This window comes from Pan paniscus, chromosome 6, assembly GCF_029289425.2.
Source record: "Pan paniscus chromosome 6, NHGRI_mPanPan1-v2.0_pri, whole genome shotgun sequence".
NCBI classification, from domain to species: domain Eukaryota; kingdom Metazoa; phylum Chordata; class Mammalia; order Primates; family Hominidae; genus Pan; species Pan paniscus.
This window is the reverse complement of record NC_073255.2, coordinates 195941966-195959609: the sequence shown is the minus strand read 5'-3', so window position 1 is coordinate 195959609 and position 17644 is coordinate 195941966. Positions and strand designations below refer to the sequence as shown.

At 53.1% G+C, this 17644-nt stretch overlaps 1 long non-coding RNA gene across 1 annotated transcript; it reads right to left on the bottom strand.

Moving 5' to 3' along the window:
- Nucleotides 1-5283: 5283 nt before the first annotated feature.
- Nucleotides 5284-16953, bottom strand: LOC129398382 (uncharacterized). Its single transcript, XR_008626123.2, has 8 exons — nucleotides 16220-16953; nucleotides 15049-15272; nucleotides 12194-14047; nucleotides 11024-11247; nucleotides 8197-10022; nucleotides 7028-7138; nucleotides 6760-6828; nucleotides 5284-5594 (listed from the first exon to the last, which is right to left on the bottom strand). It is a non-coding gene; the product is annotated as an uncharacterized LOC129398382 (long non-coding RNA).
- Nucleotides 16954-17644: the final 691 nt, after the last annotated feature.

Genomic DNA, 17644 nt, shown 5'->3' with positions numbered 1-17644 from the left:
AGAAAACAAGGAGCATGAACTAGATTTATCTCTAGTGTCCTTTCTAGGTGTTTCTTTCTTTATTTATTTTTAAACAAGATCTCACTCTCTCACCCAGGCTGGTGTGCAATGGCACTAACATGGCTCACTGCAGCCTCAACCTCCTGGGCTCAAATGATTCTCCTGCCTCAGCCTCCCAAGTAGCTGGGACCACCACTCCCAGCTAATTTTTTTATTCTTTGTTGAGATGGGGTTGCAATGTTTCCCAGGCTAGTCTCGAACTCCTGAGCTCCTAAGAATTTTAACATTTGAGTTTTCTTCCAACAAAGAGGTGGAGGAAAATATAACTTTATATAAACATGTATAAACCCTGCTTCCCACTTTAATTAAGCCATAAATTCCTGCGGCAGCTAGGGATGTGAAGAGGCAAGTGAGAAGAGGAAATGTGCATAAGACTCCCAGCAGCTTGGAAGTAAACAGGGAGGACTGAAGTGACCCTGTTGCTCCGAAGGTGGCTGTTCATTAGCCTCCTTCTGTCCTTAGACCCAGCTGGAGCATTGCATGCACTGGCTCCCAGGTTGCAGGGGATGTCAGCAGCTCCAGCTCATCCGATTGAAGGAGGCCATGTGGCTTTCCCTGGACTTTCTGCTTGAACAGTGAATCCCTGTAGGGCCTGGATCCATTGCCCTCTTCTCCTCCCGCCCCACCCAAGCACTCTTCTTCATGAGTTTGCTTTCTCCTATCTTTTTTTCCTCCACTTTTCCTTCAGAAATTGTTGATTAAGCACCTGCCATGGGCCAGACATTTTTCTAGAGTAACACCTCAATGAGCAGACAGGTTCTTGTTCTCATAGATCTTCCATTTTAGAGAGAAAGATGAAGGATAAACAAATAATACAGCAGGTGGTGAGGGGTGCTATAAAGAAGGATGAGCAGGGTAAGTGGGTGGGAAAGTGTGCTACTTTGTCCTCTAGAGGCCAGGGAAAGCCTCTCTGTTTAGGTGATATTTGACAGAGATTTGAAGACACTGAAGGAGTGAGCCATTTGGATCTCTAGGGAAAGAGCATTCTTCCCCAGACAGAGAACAGCAAGTGCAAAGGCCATGATGAAGAAGGGAGCTTGGCCAGAGTGAGGGACACAAACGGCAGCCTACGGTGCATGCACGTCTTGAGAGATGAGGTTCCTGGTGCCCTTTGACTGCCTCAGAGATCCCGTGCTCACAACACACAGCCCCAATCATCCTAAAATACATCTATGCTATAGAAACTTGTCCCAAAATATCCTTGCATAATGATTTACCTTCTGGTATCCCACCCATGAAAGCAGAAATTTCCTGCTTTCTCCTAATAATTTCTAATAATTCTCCTAATAATTACTAATCTGTCTCCTCCCCCAAAATGTAAGGCAAAGAAGAGCAGGGACTTGGCCTATTCATTCACTGCTCTATGTTTGGCTCCTATTTCAGTGCTAAAAACCAAGTGGGCCCTCAATAAATATTTTTGTGAATTTATTTATTTATTTATTTTATTTTTTGAGACGGAATCTCTCCCTTCCGCCCGGGCTGGAGTGCAGTGGTGCGATCTTGGCTCGCTGCAACCTCCGTCTCCTGGGTTCAAGGGATTTCTGGCTAATTTTTGTATTTTTAGTAGAAACAGGGTTTCACCATGTTGGCCAGGCTGGTCTCGAACTCCTGACCTCAAATGATCCATCCACCTTGGCCTCCCAAAATGCAGGGATTACAGGCATGAGCCACCGCACTTGGCCAGCCCTCAATAAATATTTATTTTCTAGGTGAAATGGGGAATCTAACTATGCTACATGGTAATGAGGCAGCTGACTTTCTTGGAAGCAGAAGACCTAATTCTAGATGTGGTGACATAAAAGCAATAAAGGAAGGACCTCTATAAATCACTTGTGCAGCTGAGCCTCAGCTCTCAAAGTGTTAGATTAGAACTAGGGATGGCAAAATCCTGTTACAGGCACAACTCACCCCCTCCCTTCCATGCCCACTAGACTCTCTAATGAAGCGTGGCTGTCTCTCTCTGGAAAAAACTACAGAATTCTTCCCACCCAGTGCTCCTAGCAGCCACAACCAAAGGGTCAGAGGTGACCCTTACAATGAACCCAATTTGCCATCCCTCAATTAGATGTTTAAGATTCCTTTCCACTTTAATATCCTGTGGTGCAAATCTAAGCAAGCCTGCTTGTTTGGCCACATGGAGGTACATGTTCCTGCAAAATCAACCCCAAGAAATCCTATTGCTCACAGGTAAGCAGGTAACCCCTGCTTCCATAGCAGAGGCAGTCACTAGTAGTACTTGCTTCAATTGGGACAAATATTTTTCACCCGGAAACTAATTCAAGGCTACCTTTTTCAGACTCCTTCGAAGGCTGCTAGAATTGGTCCCTTGAGTAAGCTGAGTGTTGTGGTGCCCCTCAGTTCCCATGCCATAGAAGCTCGAACCTCATTCATTAATACACTAGCCCTAAGGCTTGAAACCAGTCTGGCCTGGCTTGGAGCCTTTAGATCACTCTCTAGCTTCTGGCCAATAAGAATGAGCTTCTAGGCCAGGCATGGCGGCTCACGCCTGTAATCCCAGCACTTTGGGAGGCCGAGGCAAGTGGATCACTTGCATCCAGGAGTTCAAGACCAGTCTAGGCGACATAGTGAAACCCCATCTCTACAAAAAAATACAAAAAATTCATCGGGCGTGGTGGCACGGGCCTGTAGTCTCAACTATTCAGGAGGCTGAAGTGGGAGGATCGCTTGTGTGGGGAGGTCAAGGCTGCAATAAGCTGTGATGACACCACTGTACTCCAGCCTGCATGACAGACTAAGGCTGGAGTGCAGTCTCCAAAAACAAAACAAAACAAAACAAAACAAGACAAAACCAAAAACCTGCAGCCTGCACCACTCCTACTGGTAGGCTTGCTCTGATATCAGCACTTCAAGCAGGTGATAACACTATGAGGTTTATTTTTAATTGCTAGGTGTGGTGGTTGTATTTCCTCAGAGTAAAAATGCATTTCCTTCCTCCCTTTGAAGTGAGATGTGGACCTGTGATTTGATCTGGCCAAGAAGGTGTGACCGAAAATGACCTGGACACTTCCAATGGGAGCTTTAAAAGCCAGTGCACAATTTATCACTGATCCTTGTTCTGCTTCAGTCATCGTAGAAGCCCAGGTCAGGATGGAACTCCCACCAGCCTGGATTGCTGATTAAGGATGCTCCATGTTAGAGCAAAAATATAAGTTGTTTTAAACCACAGAAATTTGGAGGTGGTTTCTTATTGCAACATAACTAGTCTCTATTGACTGATACTCCATGGTGTAAGATTACTCATGGGATTTTTCTAGCTCAGAGTTTCTCAATTTTGGTAGGATTGACGTTTGGGGTTAGTTATTGCTTTCTTGTGGGGACCATCCTGTGCATTGCAGGATGTTAAGTGGCATCCCTAGCCTTTACCCACTAGACACCAGCAGCACCCCATCCCAAGTTGTGACCATCAAAAATCCCTCAACAGTGTGATTCCACTTATTTGAGGTACCTAGAATAGTCAAAATCATGGAGACAGAAAGTCAAATGATGGTTGTCAGGGGCTGGGAGAAGAGGGAAATGGCGAGTTAGTGTTTAATGGGTACAGAGTTACAGTTTTGGAAAATGAAAAGAGTTCTATGGATGGATGGTGGTGATGGTTGCACATCAGTGTGAAGGTGCTTAGTGCCACTGAACTATACACATGAAAATGGTTCAAATGGCTAATTTTATGTTATGTGCTTTGCCACAATTTTTGAAAATGGAAAAAAAAAATGTCTCCAGACATTGCCAATGTCCCCTGGAAAGCAAAATCGCCCCTGGTTGAGAACTAGTGTTCTAGCGGTAGTGCAACACATTCAATTGTAAAATATGTGTAAAAACGTGGGCTTAGGGCTCAGCCCTGCTTTTTGCCATTGAGGGTTAGAATCTCATCTCTCCTAAAATATTTTTTATCCACTCAGATTTTAGGCCAGGATCAACAGGACAATTGAACGGTTTGATCTAGAAAAAGCCCCTCTCTATGGACCCAAAACTGGTGTGATATGAATACACTCTGTAAAAACTCTTACACTGTTTTAAGCTTTACATCTGATAAACAGAGCACAGTAGAGACTCCACTTGGGATAATTTTTCCTGAAACCTACTTGTTTTTCATGCTGTTTCTGCAGTTAAGGTGCCTGGTCTTGAAATGTGTTGAAGCAAAAGAATGGGAAGAGCCAAGGGACACATCAGGGAGTTTCCAAATGACAGAACTGCAAACCTGCAGGGCAGTCCTCTGCTGAGGAAGAGGTAGCTTACACTCTGAATGCATCTTGAGGAGTATTCTCCATACCTGAGGAATAAATTAAGGCTAACAAGGGGGCCTAAATGGTGATTGGCTCTGCTCTTGACCAATTGAATTCCATGCTCGGACTGAGGCAGCAGAGGGCTTCTTACACCCACCTCCACCACCATCACCCTGCCTAAGTCATCTCAGAGAATCCTCTTTCTATCTCAGTATTGGGTCTACATTCTTATGCTTCAGCCCTTTTCCATAATGACCCCTCCAGATTGCCACACTCTAGAACCACTACAGAGGGTGGCGTCACTGCTGTATGGACACTTCATCTCAAAGTGAGGGGCCAGCTCACATGATTTGCAGGGTTCCTTTCTCTGGCCTTCTAAAACATTCTCCAGGTTGAGGCTGAAACTGCTCCCCCAAAGCCCCATAACAGGCATGAACAGATTATCCTCCTCTTCTTGGTTCTCATGGCTAGAATCCTTAACCAATCCTCTCCCCACAAAGTAGGGTTGATTTCACAAGCTGTTATTTTACCTGCTCGTTCTGCCATCTGCTCTTGAGTTGCTTGGTGAACACCTCCAGCGGGCTTGGAGCTGCACTGTCACGCTTCACCCCAATCAGCTTCTGGCCCCCCACTCTCAAACACATCTGCATCGGCACACCCCTCCCACGCCCCAGTTCTGCCCACAGTGGATCCATCCATCTGCGCTCCAGGCCCCAGCCCCTTGGGAGCTTGCGCTATCAATTACTTGCACTTAGTTCAGAATATTTAGCCACTCCATGTTCATGGTTATTTCATTTATTCAATGTAGTAACATGTTTAAACCTCTCCCGTCCTGGAAAAAAAAAAAAAAAAAGTCCTACATTTAACCCTATCTCCCTCTTTAGCTTAAAGTCATCTGTAATCTTCCTTGCCATTTATTTACTCCATGTCCCAGGTTGAACAGTATCCACACACCCCCAAAAATTCATGTTCTCCCTAGGAATCTTAGAATGTGACTTTATTTGGAAATAGGGTTGTTGCAGATGTAATTAGTTAGGAGTGGACCCTTAATCCACTGTGACTGGTGTCGGTGTCCTTAGAAGAAGAATAGAGGGAACACAGAGGCACACACAGAGAGGAGGCCATGTGATGATGGGGGCGGAAACTGGGGTGATGCATCCATAAGCCAAGGAATGTCAGGGCTTGCAGGAAACCCCAGAAGCGAATGGAAAGGCATGGAGCAGATTCTTCCTAGCATCTTCAGAGAGAGCATGGTGCTGCCAACACCTCGTTTTGAACTTCTAGCTTCCAAAACTGTGAGAGAAAAAATTTCTGTTGTTTTAACAAGACACCCAGTTTCTGGTATTTTGTGACAGCAGACCTAGAAACTGAATATACCCTTTAAACCACCACTGTTTTCCTTTTGGTTCCGAGATTCTTTCGTGTATGACCTGCGAGAGCCAAATCCAGTCTTTATTTGGCCTCTCTGGAGCACGTGCAACTCATTTATTCCTTATTGATGCTTCTCCCCCACATCCTTCTCGGCCTCCTTCATTGCTTCCTAATCTCACAGCCAGCTACCGCATACTGGAGTCCCTGGGTTCATCACCGCCTTTTCCCACTCTGTTCCTGCTCCACCGCAATCTCATCCAAATACCAGCTCTCCTCCCACCCCCATGCTGATGATTCCCCAAGCCCTCTGGCCTAAGCCTCTCTCCTGAGATCTACTTTGAGTTCCCCACTGGCTCCTGGACATTTCCACCTAGAACTTGTACAAGCACTTCAAAAACTACATGGCTAAAATGGAAGTCATGGTCTAGAAGCCTTCCCAAATAAACCTGCTTTTCCTCCTGTAACCTGCATGTCAATGAGAGGCTTCACGTTCACACAGGGGCATAAGCCAGACACCTGGCATCTTCTTGGGCTCCTCCTCTGCACTCTTGGCCGTGGTCACTGAAGCCAAAGGACTCTGCCCATAAGGGTTTGGGGAATGTATCCTCTGCATCCCTGCTGCAGCTGCTTCAGCTCAGCCTCTTACCACCTCTTGTGGCTAGCGGAGACCTCCACTACACCAGACTTTCATGCTGCTCTGGGAGCACTTTCTTATACCACCTTGTTTTAAGCCATTCCCCTGCTTTGAATGCTTCAGGGTTTCCTGGTCACCTGCAGGATGCTGTCCTTAGCATTCCTTCACTTGGAATAACAACGCCTCGTAGCATCTGGCTTTCAGGAGTTTAGAGTGGAGGGGCTCTGCATTCAACTCCAGGACCTACCACATACTTGGTGCGTGGCCCTGGGCAACATACTTACTCTCTCTGTGCCTCAGATTCCTCACCTGAAAATGGGGATAATAATAGTACCTACCTCATAGGGTTGTTGTAAAGATTAAATGAGTGAATATGTTCAGAGTACCCGGAACTGTGTCCAGCATGTCGTAAGTGGGCACTAAATATTAACTGCTATTGCTGTTAAGTATTACCTTTCCCCACTCATTTCTGTACAGCTTCCCATGTGCGTTGTTTTCCAGCCGATCAGAACACTCTTCCATCTTAGAAGAAAAAAAAAGAAGCCCCACCTGTGTTCCCCTGGCTCTTGGCCTTGACACACAGTGTCTGGAACACCTTTCCCACCACCTCTCCTCCCATGCTCCCTATGAACATACTTCGACTCATCTTTTCTAACCTAAGTACCCTCCCCTGCAGTCAAGCATGCTCTTCATTGAGCCTTCGTAAGGCCCTTGTGCTCACCTCTATTGCAGCACAGATCATACTGCATTATAAAGGACCATCTCCTGTCTCTCTGTCCATCTTTCAGAGTTTGCTGTATTGATCTTAGTGATGTCAGCACGTGGCACTCAGCTAGACAAAGAAAGCAGGCTCAATAAAGGCTGGTAGAATTAAGTAAAGAATTGTATAAAGGCATTAAATAGAGATGGGGTACAAATATGTCCCAGGCTGCCTGGGATAGTCCTGGTTTAGGCCATAGTCCTGATATAACTACTAACAACACCTTCTTTCACTGTCAAAAATAACTCCTTTGGACAACACATTATAAGGTCACTCTAGGTATTAGAGCTGTGATTCTCACCCTATCAGGCCCAATTTTCTCTTTGCTTAACAGCTATTTTAGAATACCCTATGCACTATCTTTAAATGGGATTGATAGGCAATAGAAACTGCCAATAACAGAATTTCAAAAAAACCAATGTAATACCCTAAATACAATGCTAAATGGAAAATGAAGGAGATTTTTTAAAAAGTAGCTTAAACTAAAATTATGTGTGCAGTATTTGGATGTGTAAATGCTTAGGTCTTACACTTCTGGCCAAGATGGAGTAACAGAGACCAAAATTACTTTCTGACCTAAAACAACAAAAATACTGGACAAAATATATGAAACTATGGCCCTCAAGCAACAAAGGGAATCAATCACTGGAATCAAGCATCAAAAGGCAGTGATCCTCAAGAAATGAGAAACGTATGAGGCTAGCCCCACAATTGACTTCCCAAACACCTTAGAAAACTTTCCACGCCACAGCACAGGAAGAAAGCATGCAGATGGAGCTCAGAGATCTTCCTGAGTTGAGAGGACAGAACTATGAGTCTGGGAAGGCCAATGTGGCTAGAATTCATAGGGCAGAATATTGAGGAGGAGAGGGCTGTACAGAGACAGAGCTCTGAAAATCTGCAGATAATACTTACCCTCCTTGACTGTTTAACAGAGTAGTGATCAGAGTATGCAGGTATGAAAATCACCTGAGAGGGTGGACCCAGTGGCTGGTACCTGCAATCCCAGCACTTTGGGAGGGTGAGGTGGGTGGATAACGAGGTCAGGAGATAGAGACCATCCTGGCAAACATGGTGAAACCCCATCTCTAATAAAAATACAAAAATTAGCTGGGTGTGGTGACACACACCTCTAGTCCCAGCTACTCAGGAGGCTGAGGCAGGAGGATCTCTTGAACCTCGGAGGCAGTGGTTGCAGTCACCCGAGATCCAGCAAAGCATGGGCAACAGAGCAAGATTCAGTCTCAAAAAAAAAAGAAAGAAAAAAGAAAACTGCCTGAGAATGGAAAAAGAATCATCCACAAAGAGAGTCAGCCCCTCTTCCCCCCTGGCTCTTGGGACCCCGATCGCAAGGTGGGGAGGTACCTCGCGAGGCGTGGTCTCAGAGCCAGCCCCTCTTCCCCCACTGGCCCTTAGGACCCCCATCGCAGGGGGGGGAGGAACCCCCCGTGAGGCGGGGTCTCAGAGACAGCCCCTCTTCCCCCACTGGCCCTTAGGAACCCCATCGCAGGGGGGGAGGCACCCCCAGGGAGGCGGGGTCTCAGAGCCAGCCCCTCTTCCCCCACTGGCTCTTAGGACGCCCATCGCAGGGGGGGGAGGCACCCCCCGTGAGACGGGGTCTCAGAGCCAGACCCTCTTCCCCCACTGGCCTTTAGGAATCACATCGCAGGGGGGGGAGGCACCCCCAGCGAGGCGGGGTCTCAGAAACAGCCCCTCTTCCCCCACTGGCTCTTAGGACCCCCATCGCAGGGGGGGGGAGGCACCCCCCGCGAGGCGGGGTCTCAGAGCCAGCCCCTCTTCCCCTACTGGCCCTTAGGACACCAATCGCAGGGGGGGGAGGCAACCCCAGCGAGGCGGGGTCTCAGACACAGCAGCTCTTCCCCCACTGGCCCTTAGGAAACCCATCGCACGGGGGTGAGGCACCCCCGGCGAGGCGGGGTCTCAGAGCCAGTCCTTCTTCCCCCACTGGCCCTTAGGACCCCCATCGCAGTGGGGGGAGGCACCCCAGCGAGGCGTGGTCTCAGAGCCAGACCCTCTTCCCCCACTGGCCTTTAGGACCCCCGTCGCAGGGAGAGGAGGCACCCTCCACGAGGGGGGGACTGAGAGCCAGCCCCTCTAAGCCTTCTGGCTCTTAGGACGCCCATCGCGGGGGGGGAGGCACCCCCCACGACGCGGGTACAGAGAGCCAGCCCCTCTTCTGCTGCTGGCTCTAAGGAACCCCAACACGGGGGGGGAGGCACCACCCGCGAGGCGGGTACAGAGAGCCAGCCCCTCTTCCCCACTGGCCCTTAGGACCCCCGTAGCAGGGGGGGGAGGCACCCCCCGTGAGGCGGGCTCTCAGAGCCAGCCCCTCTTCCCCCGCTGGCCCTTAGGACCCCCGTCGCAGGGGGGGGAGGCACCCCCCGCGAGGCGGGGTCTCAGAGCCAGCCCCTCTTCCCCCGCTGGCTCTTAGGACCCCCATCGCGGGGGGGGAGGCACCCCCCGCGAGGCGGGGTCTCAGAGCCAGCCCCTCTTCCCCCACTGGCCCTTAGGACCCCCATCGCAGGGGGGGGAGGCACCCCCCGCGAGGCGGGGTCTCAGAGCCAGCCCCTCTTCCCCCACTGGCTCTTAGGACCCCCATCGCAGTGGGGGGAGGCACCCCCGCGAGGCGGGGACTGAGAGCCAGCCCCTCTTCCCCCGCTGGCTCTGAGGATCCTCCGTGGACTCACAGCCTCTTTACCATATTGTGAGTAATATCATCTCCCCCTCTGGAGATTAAGAACTCTTTCACAGACGGGTGTACACCCTCGGTGTACAGAGGGTGTACACCCGTCTGTATTGGGAGTAATATCATCCTCTTCCTCCCTGAATATGAAGAACAGTATCACAGGGGTGTTTCTACTCCCTGCGATATCGCGTGTCATATCCTCCTCTCCCACGTTGCAATTAGAAGGAATATCAGTGGGGGCGTGTCCACCTGTAGGGAAAAGAAAGAGAGATCAGACTGTCACTGTGTCCATGTAGAAAGGAAAGACATAAGAGACTCCATTTTGAAAAAGACCTGTCCTTTAAACAATTGCTTTGCTGAGATGTTGTTAATTTGTAGCTTTGCCCTAGCCGCTTGGCCCCAGCCACTTTGACCCAACCTGGAGCTCACAAAAACATGTGTTGTATAAAATCAAAGTTCAAGGGATGTAGGGCTGTGCAGGACGTGCCTTGTTAACGAAATGTTTACCAGCAGTATACTTGGTAAAAGTCATCGCCATTCTCTAGTCTCAATAAACCGGGGACACAATGCACTGTGGAAAGCCGCAGGGACCTCTGCCCTTGAAAGCAGGGTATGGTCCAAGCTCTCTCCCCATCTGATAGTCTGAAATATAGCCTCATGGGATGAGAAAGACCTGACTGTCCCCCAGCCCGACACCCGTAATGGGTCTGTGCTGAGGTGGATTAGTAAAAGAGGAAAGCCTCTTGCAGCTGAGATGGAGGAAGGCCACTGTCTCCTGCTTGCCCCTGGGAACTGAATGTCTCGGTGTAAAACCCGATTGTACATTCGTTCAACTCTGAGATAGGAGAAAAGCTGCCCTGTGGCGGGAGGCGAGACATGTTTGCAGTAACACTGCCTTGTTCTTCTTTACTCCACTGAGATGTTTGGGTGCAGAGAAACAAATCTGGCTTACGTGCACGTCCAGTCATAGTACCTTCCCTTGAACCTAATTATGACATAGATTCTTTTGCTCACATGTCTTCTGCTGACTCTCTCCTTATCATCACCCTGCTCTCCTACTACATTCCTTTCTGCTAAAATCATGAAAATCATAATCAATAACAACTGAGGGAACTCAGAGGCTGGTGCCGGTGCAGGTCCTTGGTGTGCTGAGCGCCGGTCCCCTGGACCCACTGTTGTATCTTTACACTTTGTCTCTGTGTCTTATTTCTTTTCTCAGTCTCTCGTCCCACCCAACTAGAAATACTCACAGGTGTGGAGGGGCAGTCCACCACTTCATCCACCTTCTGTCATATTGAAAGTAACATCATCTTCTTCCCTCCAGGATCGTGGGAATAATATCCCTGGGGGGTTTCCACTTTCTGCCATGTATGTAGTCATATCACCCCCTCCGCCGTGGAATATCATTAAGGAACATCTCACACGGGGGTGTATACTTCCTCCGATATTGGGAGTGACATCAACCTCTCGGTCTCTGAATATGAGGAAGAAAATCACAGGGCGGGTGTACACCTCGTGCTCTACGACGGGGAGTCATATCTGTCTGTTATGGGGAGTAATATCATCCTCTCCCTTTCAGGATACTAATAACAGTTTAACAGGCTGGGTGAACACAGCCTGCGATGCTGAAATTATTATCATCCTCTCCCCCTCTTCCTCCCCTGGCTCTTAGGATGCCCATCTCAGCGGAGCGAGCCACCCCCCGCGAGGCGGGGACTGAGCCAGCCCCTGTTCCCCCCCTGGCCCTTAGGATCCGTATCGCGAGGGGGGGAGGCACCCCCCGCGCGGCGGGGACTGAGAGCCAGCCTCTCTTCCCCCCACGGCTCTTAGGACCCCCATCGCTGTGGGGGGGAGGCACCCCCCGCGCGGCGGGGACTGGGAGCCAACCCCTCTTCCCTGCCTGGCTCTTAGGACCCCCATCGCAGGGTAGCAAGGCACGCCCCGCGAGGCGGGGACTGAGAGTCAGCCCTTCTTCCCCCCCTGGCTCTTAGGAACCCCATCGCAGTGGGGGGATGCACCCTTGGCGAGGCGCGGACTTAGAGCCAGCCGCTCTGCCCCCCCTGGCTCTTGGGACCCCCATCGCAGGGGGGGAGGCACCCCCTCGTGGCGGGGACTGAGAGCCAGCCCCTCTTCCCTCCATTTCTCTTAGGACCCCCATCGCAGGGGGGGAGGCACCCCCCGCGAGGCGGGGACTGAGAGCCAGCCGCTCTTTCCCCCCTGGCTCTTAGGACCCCCATCGCAGGGAGGGGAGGCACCCCCCGCGAGGCGGTGACTGAGAGCCAGCCCTTCTTCCTCGCCCAACTCTCAGGATCCCCATCACACGGGGGAGGCACACCCCGTGAGGCGGGGACTGAGAGCCAGTCCCTCTTCCCCCCCGGCTTATGACCCCCATCGAGGATTCTAAGATCCTTAGGACTGACCTGGAGGGCTGTGGGTATTAGGTGTCCAAGAAGAAAACTCAGATCTGCCGACGACCGCAGGTAGCTTACTTGGGATTTACTATTCGACAGGTGTCCGAAAGCAGCCCGGGATCCGAAAGAAAGCAGGTCATTTGCAATCTTCCGGAGCCTAAGGGCAGAAGGCTGGTGAGAGAATTCCTAGGAGCTGTGGGGTTTTGTAGACTGCGGAGCCCAACTTTGCAGTCTTAGCCACGCCTTTGTATGACGTCACAAAGGGGGGCGGGGACCGGCAACTTTTGGAATGGGGATTCCAACAACAGCAAGTCTTTCATGACTTAAAGGAAAAACTTCTGAAAGCCCCAGCCCAGGGGCTAGCGGATCTCACAAAGCCTTTTCCACTGTATGCGTCAGAGAAAAGATGGCAGCTGGACTTTAAACCCAAACTGTGGGGCCCTGGCTGAGGCCGGTGGCCTACCTCTCTAAACAGCTAGACAGGGTTTCTAAAGGATGGCCCCCCTGTTTGAGGGCCTTGGCAGCAACTGCCCTGCTAGTACAAGAAGCAAATCAGCTGACTCTTGGGTAAAACCAGAACATAAAGGCCCCCCAAGCTGTGGTGACTGAAAGCCAGCCCCTCTTCCCCACCTGGCTCTTAGGACCCCCATCGCAGGAAGGGGAGGCACTCCCCGCGAGGTGGGGACTGAGAGCCAGCCCCTCTTCCCCCCCTGGCTCTTAGGACCCCCGTCGCAGGGGGAGGAGGCACCCCCAGCGAGGCGGGGTCTCAGAGCCAGCCCCTCTTCCCCCACTGGCCCTAAGGACCCCCATCGCAGTGGGGGGAGGCACCCCAGCGAGGCGTGGTCTCAGAGCCAGACCCTCTTCCCCCACTGGCCTTTAGGACCCCCGTCGCAGGGAGAGGAGGCACCCCCCACGAGGCGGGGACTCAGAGCCAGCCCCTCTAAGCCTTCTGGCTCTTCGGACCCCCATCGCAGGGGGGGAGGCACCCCCCGCGAGGCGGGTACAGAGAGCCAGGCCCTCTTCTGCTCCTGGCTCTAAGGACCCCCATCACAGGGGGGGGAGGCACCCCCCGCGAGGCGGGTACAGAGAGCCAGCCCCTCTTCCCCACTGGCCCTTAGGACCCCCGTCGCAGGGGGGGAAGGCACCCCCCGTGAGGCGGGCTCTCAGAGCCAGCCCCTCTTCCCCCGCTGGCCCTTAGGACCCCCGTCGCAGGGGGGGGAGGCACCCCCCGCGAGGCGGGGTCTCAGAGCCAGCCCCTCTTCCCCCGCTGGCCCTTAGGACCCCCGTCGCAGGGGGGGGAGGCACCCCCCGCGAGGCGGGGTCTCAGAGCCAGCCCCTCTTCCCCCGCTGGCTCTTAGGACCCCCATCGCAGGGGGGGGAGGCACCCCCCGCGAGGCGGGGTCTCAGAGCCAGCCCCTCTTCCCCCACTGGCCCTTAGGACCCCCATCGCAGGGGGGGGAGGCACCCCCCGCGAGGCGGGGTCTCAGAGCCAGCCCCTCTTCCCCCACTGGCTCTTAGGACCCCCATCGCAGTGGGGGGAGGCACCCCCGCGAGGCGGGGACTGAGAGCCAGCCCCTCTTCCCCCGCTGGCTCTGAGGATCCTCCGTGGACTCACAGCCTCTTTACCATATTGTGAGTAATATCATCTCCCCCTCTGGAGATTAAGAACTCTTTCACAGACGGGTGTACACCCTCGGTGTACAGAGGGTGTACACCCGTCTGTATTGGGAGTAATATCATCCTCTTCCTCCCTGAATATGAAGAACAGTATCACAGGGGTGTTTCTACTCCCTGCGATATCGCGTGTCATATCCTCCTCTCCCACGTTGCAATTAGAAGGAATATCAGTGGGGGCGTGTCCACCTGTAGGGAAAAGAAAGAGAGATCAGACTGTCACTGTGTCCATGTAGAAAGGAAAGACATAAGAGACTCCATTTTGAAAAAGACCTGTCCTTTAAACAATTGCTTTGCTGAGATGTTGTTAATTTGTAGCTTTGCCCTAGCCGCTTGGCCCCAGCCACTTTGACCCAACCTGGAGCTCACAAAAACATGTGTTGTATAAAATCAAAGTTCAAGGGATGTAGGGCTGTGCAGGACGTGCCTTGTTAACGAAATGTTTACCAGCAGTATACTTGGTAAAAGTCATCGCCATTCTCTAGTCTCAATAAACCGGGGACACAATGCACTGTGGAAAGCCGCAGGGACCTCTGCCCTTGAAAGCAGGGTATGGTCCAAGCTCTCTCCCCATCTGATAGTCTGAAATATAGCCTCATGGGATGAGAAAGACCTGACTGTCCCCCAGCCCGACACCCGTAATGGGTCTGTGCTGAGGTGGATTAGTAAAAGAGGAAAGCCTCTTGCAGCTGAGATGGAGGAAGGCCACTGTCTCCTGCTTGCCCCTGGGAACTGAATGTCTCGGTGTAAAACCCGATTGTACATTCGTTCAACTCTGAGATAGGAGAAAAGCTGCCCTGTGGCGGGAGGCGAGACATGTTTGCAGTAACACTGCCTTGTTCTTCTTTACTCCACTGAGATGTTTGGGTGCAGAGAAACAAATCTGGCTTACGTGCACGTCCAGTCATAGTACCTTCCCTTGAACCTAATTATGACATAGATTCTTTTGCTCACATGTCTTCTGCTGACTCTCTCCTTATCATCACCCTGCTCTCCTACTACATTCCTTTCTGCTAAAATCATGAAAATCATAATCAATAACAACTGAGGGAACTCAGAGGCTGGTGCCGGTGCAGGTCCTTGGTGTGCTGAGCGCCGGTCCCCTGGACCCACTGTTGTATCTTTACACTTTGTCTCTGTGTCTTATTTCTTTTCTCAGTCTCTCGTCCCACCCAACTAGAAATACTCACAGGTGTGGAGGGGCAGTCCACCACTTCATCCACCTTCTGTCATATTGAAAGTAACATCATCTTCTTCCCTCCAGGATCGTGGGAATAATATCCCTGGGGGGTTTCCACTTTCTGCCATGTATGTAGTCATATCACCCCCTCCGCCGTGGAATATCATTAAGGAACATCTCACACGGGGGTGTATACTTCCTCCGATATTGGGAGTGACATCAACCTCTCGGTCTCTGAATATGAGGAAGAAAATCACAGGGCGGGTGTACACCTCGTGCTCTACGATGGGGAGTCATATCTGTCTGTTATGGGGAGTAATATCATCCTCTCCCTTTCAGGATACTAATAACAGTTTAACAGGCTGGGTGAACACAGCCTGCGATGCTGAAATTATTATCATCCTCTCCCCCTCTTCCTCCCCTGGCTCTTAGGATGCCCATCTCAGCGGAGCGAGCCACCCCCCGCGAGGCGGGGACTGAGCCAGCCCCTGTTCCCCCCCTGGCCCTTAGGATCCGTATCGCGAGTGGGGGAGGCATCCCCCCGCGCGGCGGGGACTGAGAGCCAGCCCCTCTTCCCCCCACGGCTCTTAGGACCCCCATCGCTGTGGGGGGGAGGCACCCCCCGCGCGGCGGGGACTGGGAGCCAACCCCTCTTCCCTGCCTGGCTCTTAGGACCCCCATCGCAGGGTAGCAAGGCACGCCCCGCGAGGCGGGGACTGAGAGTCAGCCCTTCTTCCCCCCCTGGCTCTTAGGAACCCCATCGCAGTGGGGGGATGCACCCTTGGCGAGGCGCGGACTTAGAGCCAGCCGCTCTGCCCCCCCTGGCTCTTGGGACCCCCATCGCAGGGGGGGAGGCACCCCCTCGTGGCGGGGACTGAGAGCCAGCCCCTCTTCCCTCCATTTCTCTTAGGACCCCCATCGCAGGGGGGGAGGCACCCCCCGCGAGGCGGGGACTGAGAGCCAGCCGCTCTTTCCCCCCTGGCTCTTAGGACCCCCATCGCAGGGAGGGGAGGCACCCCCCGCGAGGCGGTGACTGAGAGCCAGCCCTTCTTCCTCGCCCAACTCTCAGGATCCCCATCACACGGGGGAGGCACACCCCGTGAGGCGGGGACTGAGAGCCAGTCCCTCTTCCCCCCTGGCTTATGACCCCCATCGAGGATTCTAAGATCCTTAGGACTGACCTGGAGGGCTGTGGGTATTAGGTGTCCAAGAAGAAAACTCAGATCTGCCGACGACCGCAGGTAGCTTACTTGGGATTTACTATTCGACAGGTGTCCGAAAGCAGCCCGGGATCCGAAAGAAAGCAGGTCATTTGCAATCTTCCGGAGCCTAAGGGCAGAAGGCTGGTGAGAGAATTCCTAGGAGCTGTGGGGTTTTGTAGACTGCGGAGCCCAACTTTGCAGTCTTAGCCACGCCTTTGTATGACGTCACAAAGGGGGGCGGGGACCGGCAACTTTTGGAATGGGGATTCCAACAACAGCAAGTCTTTCATGACTTAAAGGAAAAACTTCTGAAAGCCCCAGCCCAGGGGCTAGCGGATCTCACAAAGCCTTTTCCACTGTATGCGTCAGAGAAAAGATGGCAGCTGGACTTTAAACCCAAACTGTGGGGCCCTGGCTGAGGCCGGTGGCCTACCTCTCTAAACAGCTAGACAGGGATTCTAAAGGATGGCCCCCCTGTTTGAGGGCCTTGGCAGCAACTGCCCTGCTAGTACAAGAAGCAAATCAGCTGACTCTTGGGTAAAACCAGAACATAAAGGCCCCCCAAGCTGTGGTGACTGAAAGCCAGCCCCTCTTCCCCACCTGGATCTTAGGACCCCCATCGCAGGAAGGGGAGGCACTCCCCGCGAGGCGGGGACTGAGAGCCAGCCCCTCTTCCCCCCCTGGCTCTTAGGACCCCCGTCGCAGGGGGAGGAGGCACCCCCAGCGAGGCGGGGTCTCAGAGCCAGCCCCTCTTCCCCCACTGGCCCTTAGGACCCCCATCGCAGTGGGGGGAGGCACCCCAGCGAGGCGTGGTCTCAGAGCCAGACCCTCTTCCCCCACTGGCCTTTAGGACCCCCGTCGCAGGGAGAGGAGGCACCCCCCACGAGGCGGGGACTCAGAGCCAGCCCCTCTAAGCCTTCTGGCTCTTCGGACCCCCATCGCGGGGGGGGAGGCACCCCCCGCGAGGCGGGTACAGAGAGCCAGGCCCTCTTCTGCTCCTGGCTCTAAGGACCCCCATCACAGGGGGGGGAGGCACCCCCCGCGAGGCGGGTACAGAGAGCCAGCCCCTCTTTCCCACTGGCCCTTAGGACCCCCGTCGCAGGGGGGGGAGGCACCCCCCGTGAGGCGGGGTCTCAGAGCCAGCCCCTCTTCCCCCGCTGGCCCTTAGGACCCCCGTCGCAGGGGGGGGAGGCACCCCCCGCGAGGCGGGGTCTCAGAGCCAGCCCCTCTTCCCCCGCTGGCCCTTAGGACCCCCGTCGCAGGGGGGGGAGGCACCCCCCGCGAGGCGGGGTCTCAGAGCCAGCCCCTCTTCCCCCGCTGGCTCTTAGGACCCCCATCGCAGTGGGGGGAGGCACCCCCCGCGAGGCGGCGTCTCAGAGCCAGCCCCTCTTCCCCCACTGGCCC